General features: G+C 34.8%; 2 pseudogenes; both read left to right on the top strand.

Annotated features, from left to right (window-relative positions):
• The first annotated feature begins 3893 nt into the window (after positions 1 to 3893).
• LOC137837012 (receptor-like protein kinase FERONIA pseudogene) lies at positions 3894 to 6508 on the top strand (annotated as a pseudogene).
• A 3454-nt stretch (positions 6509 to 9962) lies between these two features.
• Positions 9963 to 12035, top strand: LOC137836832 (UDP-glycosyltransferase 72B1 pseudogene; annotated as a pseudogene).
• Positions 12036 to 16880: the final 4845 nt, after the last annotated feature.

The following is a 16880-nucleotide window of genomic DNA, read 5'->3' as shown; positions in this document are numbered from 1 at the left end:
ATCTTTCAGAGACAGCTTCAAAGAGTTCTCCAAGTTCTTCAAAGTCTTCTTGTATTAGCAGCAAAGCTAGTGCAGGTGGGATGGTCGAGGATATTTGTCTTTCGGTTAACCCCATTGAGGGTGTCGTTGAATTGGACCTCCCGCCTAGTCGAGCTCCTAGGTATGACTGGGTGGACTCAAGCGTGTGGAAGCATTCCTCTCGGTTTGACACCACTGTGTCGTTAAAGTCTTTTAGTGCTAGTATGATATGTTGAACTTGTTGATTTTGGCTTAATCCCAAGTCCCACATCGGTGGGTTCATTGTTTGGGAAGGAGGTTTGAGGGTTATAAATTAAACTCTTCTCCTTCACTGTTATATATCCCAAATTTTGTAATATCTTCTCTCATAATAATAAAAGGGAGTTGTTTTTGCTGTGCTCGGAGATTAGGCTAAAGAGGCCGAACTCCGTTAACAATTTTCGGGTGTGTTTTTTTCCTCTTTATCTCTTTTATTATTCCGCTTTATTTATTTAATATTATTTGTCAGGTAGCTCTGTTAGGGTTTTGTTTTAGTGGGAAAATTACCCGTTTTTCCCAACAAGTGGTATCAAGAGCCGAAGGTTCGCCCTTGGGTTGTTTGAAATTATTTGTAATATTGAATATTATATTGTGAGTCTATAATGGCAAATAAAGATCAAGAAGGGAGGCTCTGCAAGATGCAAATGTTGCAGAAAGCAAAAGTGATGTGTTGATTGTCTCGCTTTCAGCATCATTGCATCCAGATGAGTGGATATTGGATTCAGGTTGTACCTATCATATGTGTCCCATTCGGGAATGGTTCTTTGATTTTAAAGAACTCGATGGCGGGGTTGTTTACATGGGTAATGATAATCCATGTAAGACAGTCGGGATAGGTTCAATCAAGCTGCGGAATCATGATGGATCCACCAGAATTTTGCGGGATGTACGGTACGTGCCAAAGTTGAAGAAGAATCTCATCTCATTGGGGGCTTTAGAATCTAAAGGCCTAGTTGTGACGATGCGAGATGGAATTCTTAAAGCAACTTCAGGAGCACTGGTGATGTTGAAAGGCGTGAGGAAGAAAAATTTGTATTACTACCAAGGTAGTACAGCGGTGGGGACAGTAGCGGCAACAACTTCTAGCTCTAAGAAGGATGCTAAGGCAGCGAAGTTGTGGCATATGAAGTTGGGACATGCTGGAGAGAAATCCTTGCAAATTCTTACCAAGCAGGGATTGTTGAAAGGTACGAAGGCTTGCAAACTTGAATTTTGTGAGCATTGTGTTCTGGGAAAACAACGAAGAGTGAAGTTTGGCACTGCAATTCACAATACCAAGGGTATTCTGGATTATGTGCATTCAGATGTGTGAGGACCTGCCAAGACTCCGTCAATCGGAGGTAGGCATTATTTTGTCACTTTTGTGGATGATTTTTCCAGGAGAGTTTGGGTGTTTACTATGAAGAACAAAAATGATGTGCTTGAAATTTTCCTTAAGTGGAAAGCTGAAGTTGAAAACCAGACAGGAAGGAAGATTAAGGTTCTCCGAACAGACAATGGAGGAGAATACAAGAGTGATCCGTTCCTGAAGGTATGCCAAGATTGTGGCATAGTTCGGCACTTCACTGTTAGAAAAACACCACAACAGAATGGGGTGTCAGAGCGTATGAACAAGACACTTGTGGAGAAAGTTCGTTGTATGTTGTCTAATGCTGAGTTAGGCAGAGAGTTTTGGGCTGAGGCTGTGACATACGCTCAACATCTCGTCAATCGTTTGCCATCATCTGCTATAGATGGCAAAACCCCGTTAGAGGTATGGTCTGGAAAACCTGCAACTGATTATGATTCTTTGCATGTTTTTGGTTCTATTGCATATTATCATGTGATTGAATCAAAGTTGGATCCACGGGCAAAGAAGGCTCTTTTCATGGGCTTTAGTCCTGGAGTGAAGGGATACCGTTTGTGGTGTCTAGAGGCAAAGAAGACGATTATCAGCAGGGATGTTACCTTTGATGAATCTGCCATGTTAAAGAAGGTAAATCCAGAAGGAGCTGATAGTACTCCGCAACAGGTGGAGTGTGCCCGGAAGCAGGTGGAGTTTGAGCAGACAGTGGTGATCCCAACACGAAATACCACAAGTGACTCTCCTATGGCAGAAGAAGAGTCAGATGAGGAAGAGGTTCCTACCCAAGAATCTCAACAACAATCAGCGCCAATTGCAGTAGAAGACAGAGACGAGATATTCAGAAGCCTGCTCGTTTCATGGATATGGTTGCCTATGCACTTCCAGTTGTTGATGACATTCCATCCACTTACCCAGAAGCCATTCTGAGTTCAGAGAGTGGTAATTGGGTGGGTGCGATGGGAGAGGAGATGCAGTCTTTGAAGAAGAACAAGACGTGGAAGTTGGCACAATTACCAAAAGGTAAGAAGGCAATTGGGTGCAAATGGATATTTGCAAAGAAAGAAGAATTTTCTAATAAAGAAGATGTTCGCTACAAGGGAAGGTGGTTACAAGGGCCAAGTTTGAATATTGTTTAGACTTGGTTAATATTTTGCACATTTGAAGTTGGCGCCTGGAGGCGCAAATTTGAAGCACTGTAAAGTTTGTTTTTGTTATGTTTTGAGAAGATTTGTTTTAGGTGGGACTTGAAATTAAGCCAAGGTGGAGATTTGTTGATTTTGGCTTAATTCCAAGTCCCACATCGGTGGGTTCATTGTTTGGGAAGGAGGTTTGAGGGTTATAAATTAAACTCTTCTCCTTCACTGTTATATATCCCAAATTTGTAATATCTTCTCTCATAATAATAAAAGGGAGTTGTTTTTGCTGTGCTCGGAGATTAGGCTAAACAGGTCGAACTCCGTTAACAATTTTCGGGTGTGTTTTTTTCCTCTTTATCTCTTTTATTATTCCGCTTTATTTATTTAATATTATTTGTCGGGTAGCTCTGTTAGGGTTTTGTTTTAGTGGGAAAATTACCCGTTTTTCCCAACAGAACTATTCTCTCGAAGGAACTCGCCATCTGACATTGTGAATATTTTTTTCTTATTAAATTACGATTAATTATTATCTAGAAACTTAATTATCTAAAAGAGATAAAAGAGAGTATCTTTAATTTAGTATTATATCAATATCCAAAATATAAGTTAATGAAGATACAAATTAAATTTAACTAAAAAAATATGAAAATATAAATAAAAATAAAATATTTGATATACAAAAAGCGCCTGACTTGAAAACAATAAAAAATAACTAAAAACGTTGAAGGAAACGACAATTATTTATTCACACTAATTTACATTCAATGGAGGATAATATTTAGGTTACTAAAACCAGTCATGTTTGTGAAGTATAAGTAGCCCAAATTCGACTGAGAATAATATTATAAATTTACCATCTTACAATTTATATCATTCATTTTATCGGTATTCAAAATTTTAATTTTATAAGAGTGGTAAAATGTAATTAAATTTAATGATTTTTTTTTTTATAAAATTAATGGTTATGTGTATATTTTGCCCTTGAAGGCTGATAATGTTGAGACTGTCAACAGTAAAAACATAAATTTAATATCTCAATAAATTAATATTTTATTGATTTTTATTTTATTTTTAACTAAAAATATTATTATATTAATATAAGTGTTTCTCAAATATATATTTTTCACTTCTCTAGGTGTTATTAAAGAAACTTTTTCCTTTGCCCTCTCAGTTCTTTAACTTTGTTTTAAGTCTCCAATAAAACATTAACAGGTTTTGTTCGGTTTTGCTTTTGCACTTTGATTTTTGGTAGAAACCGTCAACTGAATAGACAGGCAGAGAGGTCTTTCGCTAACAAAAAACGCTGCATGTTTTTTCTCCTCGCTTTCCATGCAATTCTATCCGCGACTTCATTCACTTCTTCTTCTGTTCCCTCTCACCACAAACACAAACCATGACTATCACCTTCACCACCTCCTTAACACTCTTCTTCCTCCTTCTACACTTCTCCACACACCTCCAAGCCAATTATTTCCCAGAGGATATTTTCACCATCAGTTGCGGCACCACCGGGAATTCCTCCGACGGTCAAAGAAGGTGGACCGGCGACGAAGAGTACTTATCTTCCCAAGACGGCACCGTTTCAGAGAAGGCAACAACACAGTCTTTTTCCATCAATGAAATCCCCTACTCCACTGCACGATTGTCCCGTTCCCAATTCAACTACTCCTTCCCCGTCTCCCCAGGCCCCAAATTCCTTCGCCTCTTCTTCTACCCTGCCGATTACCCTTCTTTTTCCCGCAGCCACGCATCTTTCACCGTTCAATCCAACCAATTCACTCTCCTCAACGCTTTCAACGCCTCTCTTCACGCCGACGCTCAAGCCGCCGACGCTCAAGCTGCTGACGCTCAAGCCACTAAGACTATCTTCCGAGAATATGTGGTCAACGTCAACGACGGTGAGAGGCTTATCCTCACCTTCACTCCCTCCCATCCAAACTCCTACGCTTTCATCAATGGAATCGAGGTGCTTTCCATGCCAACCGATTTATATTACACCCCACCAAATGAGATAGGCTTCACGCAAGTCGGAACCACCACGCTCTACAGCGTTGAAACCAGCTCTGCGCTCCAGACTGAGTATAGAATCAACTCTGGAGGTCAACAAATCCCTCCACAAAACGACATCTGTTTGTTCAGGGATTGGGCTGACGAAGAAGCTTTTTTTATTAAAGAAAATCAACAGAATAATGATCTACCAGCTGACATGGATGGGAAGATGAGCATAACCGTCAGTCCCGATTACCTGGCACCCAAGGAACTGTTCAGAACAGCGCGTAACCAGGGCACAAACGGCACTCTGAACAAAATGAGCAACCTGACTTGGGTGTTCCCCGTTGATTGTGGCTTCACTTACGTTCTCAGGTTCCACTTTTGCGAGCTTGATCCTCTTATCAATGACATGGGTGACAGACGATTCTTCATTTACATAAATAACCAGTTGGCTGAAGATCGTGCAGATGTATTGAAATGGAGTGAGAAACAAAAAGGTGTAGCTGTGCACAGAAACTACGCCGTTATGATTCCCAAGAATGGTAATCAGAAAAGGTTTAATCTCTCGCTTCAAATGCACCCTTACGAAAGCAGTGTGGATACGACTTATAGCGACGCCTTCCTTAACGGTCTCGAGATCTTTAAAATCAGCGAAGACCAATCAAACAACCTAGCCGGACCCAATCCAGACCCGGTTCAGTCTAACAGCCTCGCCGGACCTATCCCGGACCGATTAATAACAGAAGGCGGATGATTGGTATCACGGCGGGGGTAGTATCATGTGTCGTTTTCATCTCGCTTGTCGTTTTCTTTGTCCTGTTCTCCACCACTTCCAAGTGGACTCCGCTGTTGTTCTCAACGACCAAGTCAACCAACGACTACAATTTTTCTCTGCCGTCTGATCAATGCCGTCAGTTTTCCCTCGTCGAGATCAAAGCCGCCACCAAAAACTTCGACAGCGTCTTCATCGTCGGCGAAGGGGGATTTGGCCACGTGTACAAGGGCTACATCGACAACGGTTCAATCCCGGTCGCCATCAAGCGCCTTAGACAGGGTTCCCAGCAGGGGGCTTGCGAGTTCGTGAACGAGATCCAAATGCTCTCGCAGCTCCGCCATCGCCATCTGGTCTCACTCATCGGTTACTGCTGCGATAACAAAGAGATGATCCTCGTTTACGACTTCATGGGACGTGGAAACCTCCGCGACCATCTCTACGGCACCGACAATCCCTCTCTCTCGTGGAAGCAGCGCTTGAAGATTTGCATTGGCGCCGCGCGCGGTCTACGCTATCTTCACAGTGGTGCGAAGCACGTGATCATCCATCGGGACGTGAAAACGACGAACATCTTGTTGAATGAGAAGTGGGTGGCGAAAGTTTCGGACTTCGGGTTATCAAAAATAGGGCCGAATGAGATGTCGAAGGCCCATGTGAGCACCGCCGTGAAAGGCAGCTTTGGGTATTTGGATCCGGAGTATTTTATTCGGCAGCGGCTGACGGAGAAGTCTGACGTGTATTCTTTTGGAGTGGTGTTGTTTGAGGTACTCTGCTCGTTCTCCTCTTATCCATACGGAAGAAACCGAACAGGTGTCACTAGCTAGTTGGGCCAGATACTGCTACCAAAACGGGACAGTGGCGGAGATTGTGGATCCAATATTAAAGGGGAAGATCGCTCCACAGTGTTTCGCCATGATTTGCGAGATTGGAATCAGTTGTTTGTCACAAGAAGGGATTCAGAGGCCGTCCATGAACGATGTCGTTTTGATGCTGGAGTCTGCATTGAAACTGCAAGAGAGTGCCGACGAAAGCGAAGAGGAAGTTCGTGAAGATGTGTTTGATATAGAAGAGCACCACATTAGTTCGAAGGCCAATGATAAGTTGATGCTTGAGTTGTTTTCCGAGATTGTCGACCCAAAGCCACGTTGAAGTATTATATAAATAAAAGATCATACATTTTTAATGGAACAACATATTTATTGTACCTACATCGAATATGATACTTCCGAAATTATCATAATAAAACAATTAAAAAAATATTTTATAAATTTTTATTAATAATAAAAACTATTTTAAAAATCAATATTTTTTAGTTTAAAAACTAATATTTTTTTTAGTTTATAAAATGATTTCTAATTTAGTAAACATAGTAATTAATTTTTTTTCTCTTAAACTAATTTATATTTAATAATTTTTTTTAGTGTACATAACTTTTATTATATGTACCACGCTTCTTATATCTGCACCACGCTTTCAAAAGCTTGGACTCATTCTACTGCCCAACATTTAGCTATTCGCCAACAACACTTTTAATATCCAAACCACTCTTACGTAAATAAGCCTGGGTCCATTTAGTTGGCCCAATACTTTTGGTATTTGTCACTCTTTTTTATTTTATACACCAGTAGCTTATAGTTTCCTAAAAAAAATATAATAAATATTTTACTTTTTCCTGAAATAAGTATTTGAGTAATTGTATGATCGTACGCATCACATTTTACTCAATACTATTTTTTTTGATAAAAATATAATAAATAATAAAAACATAAAATCCAAAAAATAGAAAAAATTCAAAATTAAAAAATCAACAAACAAACAATTTTTTTTCTAAGAAAAAAAGCCCAATTCTTATTGTTAGAACTACGTAATCCATGATTTTCTGTTTTTAATAGAAATATGTAGGAACGAGGTCAATTTTTATTGGGATTACTTTTCTCAAAATTCCATTTTACTTTTATTCACTTTTGCAAAAGTCCACCTCACACCAGGAAAAATCCAAATAGATTAAAACCTTTAGAACTATGTAAATCCTAATTTTTGTTACAAACAGAACTACGTAGGGCCAAGGACAATCCTTGTCGGGTCTAAATAAAAAAAATGATTTTTTTTCTTTATTTTTAAACAATTTTTTTTTTCTCTTTCTGGGGAAAAACAATCATTCTTAAAAAACCACACTCATTTTGCAAATTTAATTAAAGACACTATCTTCGGACAATACGAGTGTTAATACCTTCCCTACACGTAACCAATTCCCGGACTCCAAATCTAGTTCGCAGACTAACTTTCCATTTTTTTTGTAGTTTTCTACAATAAACTATGATAACAACTTCATTCTCTGTATTTTCAAAATCATTTTGGTTCGTCGTCCACCTGTCACGATTCCAATTGCGACACTGTGATTGTTGAAGTACCCTTTAAATCCACCTGACGGTCTCCTCAGCCTCCTTCTTCACCTTTCTCATGGCTTCCAACTCCATCTTTAGTAAGTCCATCTCAACCTGCATATTTTTTTTTTTTGTATCTTTTTGCTTAATGGCAAGGGCCTCCTTATTGGCTAGCAAAGTTGCCTCAATTGTTGATAAGTCCTAGATTTCAGTAATATTTTATATTAAAATACAGACACTTGTGAATATTAATTGATAAAATAAACATAAAATAATCCATAGTTTATGAAATTATACCTTTTTTTACATATGTTGTGATTTTAATTTGAATAAGAACGATTTATTCCCAAATTTGTGTTGATTTCAGGATTTTAGGGAAGAATAGAGATGATTGAGCAAAATGAGAATATACAAAGCTAAAAAGAGAAAGTTGGAACGCACCAACATTCACCAAAGCTCGCCCAAGCGAGGTTACTCTAGTGATGTTAGGTCTTTTTTCATGAAACTCACCCAAGCAAGCCCAATAACGCCCAGGAAAGAAGTCACTTAACCCAAGCCAATTAGGTTACATAGGAGGCTTGAGACACAACCGTATACACAAAAGATTGAGAGGAAAACACCATTGAGTAAATTGTAATCCAGTTGGGAAATTAGGAGGTGTGAGAAACCCTAGAGGAGGTAACCGTCAAGGAGAAACATCCAAAATCTTCTTTTCTTGCTCTCTGTGTTTGTAACAACCAACATGTGTGACTAATTTTACCCTTTGTGATTGAGAGTAATCTATTAAAATTCTTATGTATTGAGGTGATATCTAAACATAATATTATGTTCTTGATTGACGATTGGTATTATCATTTTGTTAGTAATGCTTGTTCGCCATGATCTCGAAATTTAGATTTGTTTGGAAAGTACTTATAAGTTTCTGACCCAAATGATAATGCTTAACACATTTTAATGCTAGGAATAGATTTGAAATGTTAACTGTTATCAACATTTGATCTTACTGATGAGAAGTTTTTATAAATATGTGAGGAATCAATATTTAGAAAGCATCTTAATAATTTTATATGCGATAAATCGATATATATAACTTTTATACGGACATCAATGTCAATCAAAGGACACAATATTATCATGCTAATCAAAATATAAAAGAGTGAGAAAGATGAACCTCAATCCTTATTTTCTCAAATGAAGCAACAAACTCTTTGACTTGTTTTCTTATTAATCATTGCAATATATTTTACTTGATTATTCAATTGTTTCTTGTGGGTTCGATATCCATCCTTAGGGACAAATTATTACTTCTGACAATGCGGTGCACTTGCCGTAGAAAAGTCATTAGTTGCAGACTTCTCTTGGGAAATGTTTTGGACCTAAGCTTCCAAATCCTTTACTTTACCAAGAACTTGTGAACTCTCGGTTACATCACTCTTAAAAAGATGTACGATGGACATACTGATAAATGTCATTATTTAGTGAAATTTCATGCAAAAAGTTAGACATTTATTGATTTTAATTGTTGATTAAGCTATGACTCAACTCTAATTTGAAAAATTAGAATTTAATAATATATTTTGGAGTTATGACATTAATAAAACTATTTATTCCCAATTTTAATATTGAAAATTTTAATTTGATATCACTTTTTATATTAGAGTATTGAAATTATATAGTCATTTACATTATAAATATATATTTAATTTTTTATGAGTTATTATAATTAGTTTTCAGGGTAACCGTACTGGTGTAACTTTACACTGAAACGGTAATCGTATTCATAATGTTGTATTGACACTTACCCGTAATCATGGTTCTAGATGAAAAATTAAACATTACATGGAGTAAATTGATTGAATAAATGAGATTGAACGTCATCAACGTCAATGATTGTATTATCATTATGTTATTGTTATTGTAATTTTTATTTTTCATGTTGAACATTGATAAATTGTTAATTAATATTCAGGTTTTCATGGTACTCATTTAGAGAATGATATTGCTTTGAATGCAACTTTTGTAACATTTAATTTATATTATGCATAAATCAAATTTAGACTCCATTATCTTTATTGCATAATTGGGAGAATTGATAGCATTGCTTTAGTGGCCTTCAAGGTGTGTGTATCACACCTTATCACCGTCTAATTGTACCGGTAGTGGTGTGCAAAAACGTTGTACTTTTATTCATGTTGGTGGGAGCACGAGTGCCTTTGTTGCACCTATTTGTGGTTGTGGAGATTTTTCTGTTTTGAGAACAACAACTGAAAAAAATGTCGAAAAACGATTTTGGGGTTGTCCTAAGTACAAGGTAAAATTTATTCAACTAAGTTTGATGCAAACTTAAGAATGTTATTTTAAAGTTATTCATTGTTTAATTTTATTCTTTTCTTCAAAATAGATTAGAAGTGGCATGGTTCTAGGATGTAATTTGTTCAAATTGTGCATTGAAGACTTTGGCGGTGAAAGATATGCAATTATTGTTAGACAAAGGAATAAAATATGTCTTTTGAAAAAACGTTTGAATGTCTCCACAAGAAGGATTCAAATGTTCTTAGTTGAGATGTGTTTTCTTTTTCTAATTAACATTAGTATGTTCTTAATTTTGTCATAATTTCAAAATTACGAAGAAATTAACATGTCTTTATCTCTTTCCAGATTAAATGTAATGACTTTATATACTTTTTCTTTCAATAAATGACTACTTAATGTTCATCCTATATTTTAAATACCCATTTACTATGTATAAAATATATTATTTTTTATAATAATAAGAATAAAAATCATGACTAATATTAATTATATATATATAACATAATATAATATAAATTAAATCATCCTAAATAATATTAAAATTATCTAAATACATTAATTTAACTAAAAAATTAATTTGAATTAATAAAATAAAAAATAATATATTTATATTTTATTTATTTATTTATTTTAATTTTACATTTTTTTATTTTTTTATTTTTAATTGAAATTTTACATTATTTTAATTAACTAAAATGTGTACAATTTTTTTTATTTTTTTATACACAAGGATAAATTTCTAATCTTACAATTTACACTATTAAAAATAAATAAAAGGAAAATGATACTTTGACAACCCTAAGAGTTGTATACAACTCTTGATTTAGATATAAATATATATAATAAAGGGTAAATTTGTAATTAAATGATATGAAAAAATATTAAAATAATAGTATGAAGGATTGTAATATAGTTGTATAAAAAATATGAGTTTTCAATGTATCATTACCCTAAATAAAATCCTCTTACAACCATTAGAACACTCAAATACTTTCCTCACATATTTATTCTAACATACCTCAACCTCAATCGAAACACTTACACTTTATTCACATTTTTTTCTTAAATCCTCACATATTTTTAGTCCCTAATTCAAATATGATATGTTTATCAAATAACAACATTACTTATTTTTATATTATTTTTATTTTTATCAAACTAAATTTATATAATAAATATGTTACTTAATGAAAGAGTCCTCATATATTGACACCTTCTTACATTAACACACATTTGACGCTGCAGACATGACAATGACGTGACATATTACACAACTGGGTTGGAGTGTCTGACATGGTTGGACAAGCAGCAAGATTGTTCGGTTTTGTATGTTTCTTTTGGGAGTGGTGGAACGCTCTCACAAGAGCAAATGAATGAGCTTGCATATGGTTTGGAATTGAGTAACCACAAGTTCTTGTGGGTTGTGAGAGCTCCAAATGATGCTGTCGATGCTGCTTATCTTGGTGAACAAAAGCATGTAGACCCCTTAGAGTTCTTGCCAAGTGGGTTCTTGGAGAGGACCAAAGAGCGAGGTATGGTTGTTCCATCATGGGCATCCCAGATTGAAATCCTTGGACATGGTTCAGTTGGTGGGTTTTTGTCTCACTGTGGGTGGAATTCAACCCTAGAGAGTGTGGTGCATGGTGTGCCACTCATCACATGGCCACTGTTTGCGGAGCAAAGGATGAATGCTGTTGTGGTGAGTGAGGGTCTGAAAGTGGGAGTGAGGCCAAGAGAGAGTGAAAAAGGGTTGGTGGAAAGGGTAGAAGTTGTTGAGATGATAAGGTGTGTAATGGAAGAGAAAGAAGGAGGGGAAATGCGCAAGAGAATGAAGGCATTAAAAGAAGCTGCTGCTAACACTCTCAAAGAACATGGATCTTCTACAAAAACCCTTTCGCAGTTAGCATTCAAGTGGAAAAGTTTGGCATGCGAAAACAACGTTTGCTGAATGCTTGTAGGAACTTTGCTTTATTACTGTTTCTGTTTAATTTTGCTTTGTAATGATATAGTTTGTGGGTTCGCAGCTTTATTTTTCCAAGGAACCTAACTAAGATCTGCACGTGAAAAATGTTACCATCTTTCAAACCTAAACAAGATTTTGATTGTTAAATCTCAATACTATAGATAAAACACGTTTCATTAAGGGGAGAATCAATCAAAATATGATTCTTGGAGGAAGTAGATGTTGGGAAAGGGGATAAAATCTACTTTTGGACAGATCAATGGCATGAACCTCAGGTTATACAACTGCAACAATTTAGCTTTGAGTCTTTTTGGAAAACAAAAGCACATCGGATAACCTTATACTCAAGGGTGTGCAGGTGGGTGTAGGATGTGTTCTATGTGCATGTGGATGGCGATTACTTGGGATATAGAAACATAAAAACTACGTCATTTTTAACAAATCAGTGGTTGATCTGGTTGAGAATTTTACAGTGACAAAAGTTAAGAACTGGGCTTGGATCAATTAATGTACTATGAATTTCTCTGTGGTGGCATGAATATGTGCAATACTTTTTGTCTGCTGTGTAACATCTGGTATTGTGGTTCTGTTGTTTTGTTCCTTGTTGATGTTCTGGTTCTGCACAGTTTTTTTTTTTCTCTTCTGCTATATTCTGTTTTCATAGAAATGTTGTTCTCCGTTGGATGGTGCTACTCTTGGGGGCTGGTTCTAAGCGTGTGCTGCACACACTATACGAAAAATAAGTTTTAACAAAATTTTTAACTTTCATCAAGTTCCAAACTTTCATTAAGTTCCAAAAGTTATTAAAAAAAAACTTTTAGTATATAACTTAAAAAAAACTTAAAAAAAACTTCACTTATTTTGTAGATATATTTAATGTGCACTTTTAGTTTTAGTTATAATTGTTAATATTTAATTTTTATAATTTTGAAATATTTTGAATTAAGACCTTTATTTTAAAATGTATCTAATAATTAATTCACCGTGAAAATGAGAAGTAATAAAGTTAATTTCTCTTTGCAATATGTTTTTGTAATCTTTAGTCAAGAACACACAATACTTTGAACCTCACATTTGATAGATAATGCAATTATTTAGGATATATAACACAGTGATAATACTAGTTGTTGTCGAGTTAGGTAACATTGACTAGTGACCCAAGTTGGAGCAATAACTTGATGGAATAAACAACATTGGAGTAAGAAGAAGATAGTGCCTTATTTAATGTTTCTTCTCCTTAGATATAATGTGGCTAAATTGTGATTCTTTGTTAGGACTGTCGTCGATAGCCATTGAGCCTATGTCGAAGAGAAATGTCTCTATGGTGGAAGAGAGAAGTCAGGATGACCGTTAAAGATGGTGGAAAATGAGATTGAATGTTATTTCAAATGACAAGTCATTTTATGGAAATTTTGAAACTCATGGAATTTTTTTGAGGTTCTTAAACCTATGGTATTTTACGGAGGTTTTGAAACTCATGATATTTTACAGAGGTTCTTAAACCCATAGTATTTAACAGAAATTTTGAAAGACTTTTCTTGAGGTTTAAAAAAACCCCAGGGAACACGTTCTCCAAGGTTGATTTAGCGGGAGAAAATGCAACTCTGGATAAATGACTTAATAGAGGTTTTAACCCTGTATAATGTAAAAATAACCCGTTAAAATTATTTTTTCTTGTAGTGACATATCTATCTTTTTGTCTTGTTTGTTTGTTGGTGATATCTTTTTGTCTTGTTTGTTTGTTGGTGATATCTTTTTGTCTTGTTTGTTTGTTGGTGAGTAAGGGAAGAAAATTGGATAAATGTGAGAAGGAGAGAGAAGTTGTTAGAGAAAATTGTTTTGATTTTATTTTGATTTTTTTTATCCTTTTTTTTTAGGTTTAAGGAAAAATGGGTTGTTTTCATCTTTTTTAATATTTTTTTTAAAAAAATGAATACTAAAATATATTTTTAAACATTTGAAATTTTAATAAAAAGAAAATAATGCTACTTTTTAGATTTGTAATATTTTTTAAAAATAATTTTAAGGATTCAGATTTATTATTATTATTTAATTTTAGTTTTTTGTTATTATTTTCTTTTTTAAGCTTTATTATTTTTTAAATTTATGATTTTTACTTTTTTATTTTTTAATTAAAAATACCATTTTTTTTATTTTTTTCTAAATCAATTGAACACATATTTTTAACAAAATTTTTATTTATCCAAACAAAATTGAATGTTGACACACAACATTTGTTTTAGAATGTATCCAATGTTACTCTTGCAAAAATGGAGATTTACATCTCCTATTTATGTAAGTTGAAATAGGGAATAAAATAAAATGTGGGATGATAATTGTTGAGGGAGAAATAGTTGTAAGTTACATCAATTGTTATATGAGGTAGATTAAGTGAGTGAAGTCATAATCGAAAAGTTTGATTCCTACAACAATTGATGAGAGAGGAAATTGTTCCATGTGGCATCAATTATCCCATAGCATAAATGGACCATGTTTAAATTGAAACACAACATTTGGATTATTATGTTCTTAAATAAAAAAAAAGGTTGTGGTATAACTATCACCTATAAATTAAAATTAAAAAAAATTATTGTTATATATATATATATATATATATATATAAAGATTTGGAGGACCAAGACCTCTCCCCACACCAAGTTAGGCACCACTTTTTATTAACAATAAAATATAAAAAGAAATTATTATCCAAATAATTATCATTTTGTTTTAGTTTTAAAAGTACTATTTAGATTTCAATAACATTCAAATAAAGTGGATTTTACGAAGAAGTGAAATGTATACGAGTGTGTGTGAGAAAGAATGTGTTTTAAGAAGGAGAGAAATGATTAGAAGGTGGTTACATAATATTTTTTTAATTAATAAATTATGTTTTTTTTTGTTTTTATTTTATTTTAAAGTTTTCATGTTAGATATCATTATGAAACTTGACATCTCAGTAGGCTGACAACTCAAGTAACAACAATCATCTGCCATCATATGAAAATATATTATTACATGAATAAAGAAAGGAAATAAAAGAAAATATGAGGAAAAAGATCAAAATCCATATATTAACAAAAATGGTACATAGGTGTTCTTGCCAGTTGACTCTGATCACAAGCTCTGACTTCGTCTATCTTTGTTGAAATCTGCTCTTCCCTTTTTTACGTTGGAACGCGACTCCGTTGAGACAGAGGGGGCCTAACCTGTTGATTGCACTCCGACAATCAAGTCAGTACAGGGCTTTATAAGAAACAAGAAGTAACTAGTTTCCGTCTTAGAAACAACGTACATTTAACCTGGGATCTCAAGTCCCTTTTATAGTTTACCCCTTGTAACAACTTTCCTTCCCGAGAATATAATCTCAATTGAAAGCATACTCAACATGAAGATATTCTGTTCAGAAGCACACTCTCTCGGTGCCGCAACTAAATGGGATCTTTCCTTTATGGAGTGCATAAAATCATAACAGAATAACCACCAGGGTACTAACTCATGTACCAACATCAAGGGTCCAATCTGTTTTACGTAGCCACCCTCAGCGTGACGCTACGCTATCCTTTGAATGCCTGCAACCTAACCTCTACGTGCCCTAGCACATATGTGCTTAGGTTTGAAAGGAAACACTTACTTAAGCTAGACCTCATGCACACTAAGTACACCATAAAGTCCAAAATTATCCCTCGCTAGCCGTTTGGGCCTTATGCACAAGGGTTTATACGAAAAAGGAACTAACACATACATTTGGGGCCCAATCACATGTCCCACGAACTTGACCAAGTGCCGAGCTGACCTACCTACGGAAAATGCTGAGGACCAACCTCTGAGCGCTGAGCTCTGAGCGCTCTGGTCCAGTAAATAGGTAATCTATACCTATTAATAAAGAACTCTAAAAAAAGACTAGATGGAAGTCTATTATACCAATGAAAATACTCTCTATGAATAAAGTCTAAGTTAGCAAACTTATCAGGACATACATTTCCTTCACGAAAAATATAAGAAACCCTAAACCTGATTTTCCCACAGTAGTTAAGACAAGTGTTCCATCTATTACAAAGCATCCAAGGAATATTAGTCCTAACAGTAAATGCAACACAAACCAAGGAAAAATCACATTCAAGCCATAAAGTATTAACACTCATCTTTTGAGCTTGTTCAATAGCATGTATAACTCCATAAAACTCAACAACCAAAGCAGTCTAAACATCAAGGAAAGCAAATAAACCACCAATAAAGCAGTCTAAACATCAAGGAAAGCAAATAAACCACCAATAAAGCAGTCTAAACATCAAGGAAAGAAAATCTCACTGGACTCTCTTTTCAGCCCTGATAAGTGTCTAATTTCAGTAATATTTCATATTAAAATATAGACACTTATGAGGATTTATTGCTAATTTACATAAAAAATAATCCCTAATTTATGAATTTATACCTTTTTACATTTTTTATTATCTTTATTTGAATAAGAGTATTTTATTCCCAAATTTGGTGTTAATTGCAGATTTCTAAGGAAGATTGGAGATTTGGATTAAAGATGAATGATTTGAGCTAAAAAGATAAAGATAGAAGGTCCCAGAATGGAAAAAGATACAAATGAAGATTGGGCTTTTTTATGTTTTATCATTTAGCCTAACCCTAGAAAACTAGGATAAATAGAGGGCTAGAGGCTCAACCTTAGTGTGCTAGATTGAGAGGAAAACACCATAGAGTGAATTGTAACCCAATTGGGAGAATGGAAGGTGATAGAAGTATGCGTGGCTAATTCTACCCTTTGGGATTGGGAGTAATCTGCTCAAACTCTTATGTATTGAGGTGATATTTTATATATTAATATTTAGTTCTTGATTGATTATTGGTATTGTTGTTTTACTTTTAATTTTCCGTGACAAATTGAGAATCTTAAATCTGACCGGGA

The sequence above is a fragment of the Phaseolus vulgaris genome, chromosome 4 (assembly GCF_051622355.1).
Source record: "Phaseolus vulgaris cultivar YP4 chromosome 4, ASM5162235v1, whole genome shotgun sequence".
Classification (NCBI taxonomy): Eukaryota; Viridiplantae; Streptophyta; class Magnoliopsida; order Fabales; family Fabaceae; genus Phaseolus; species Phaseolus vulgaris.
The sequence above is the reverse complement of the archived record's forward strand: the minus strand, read 5'-3'. Positions and strand labels throughout refer to the sequence as shown.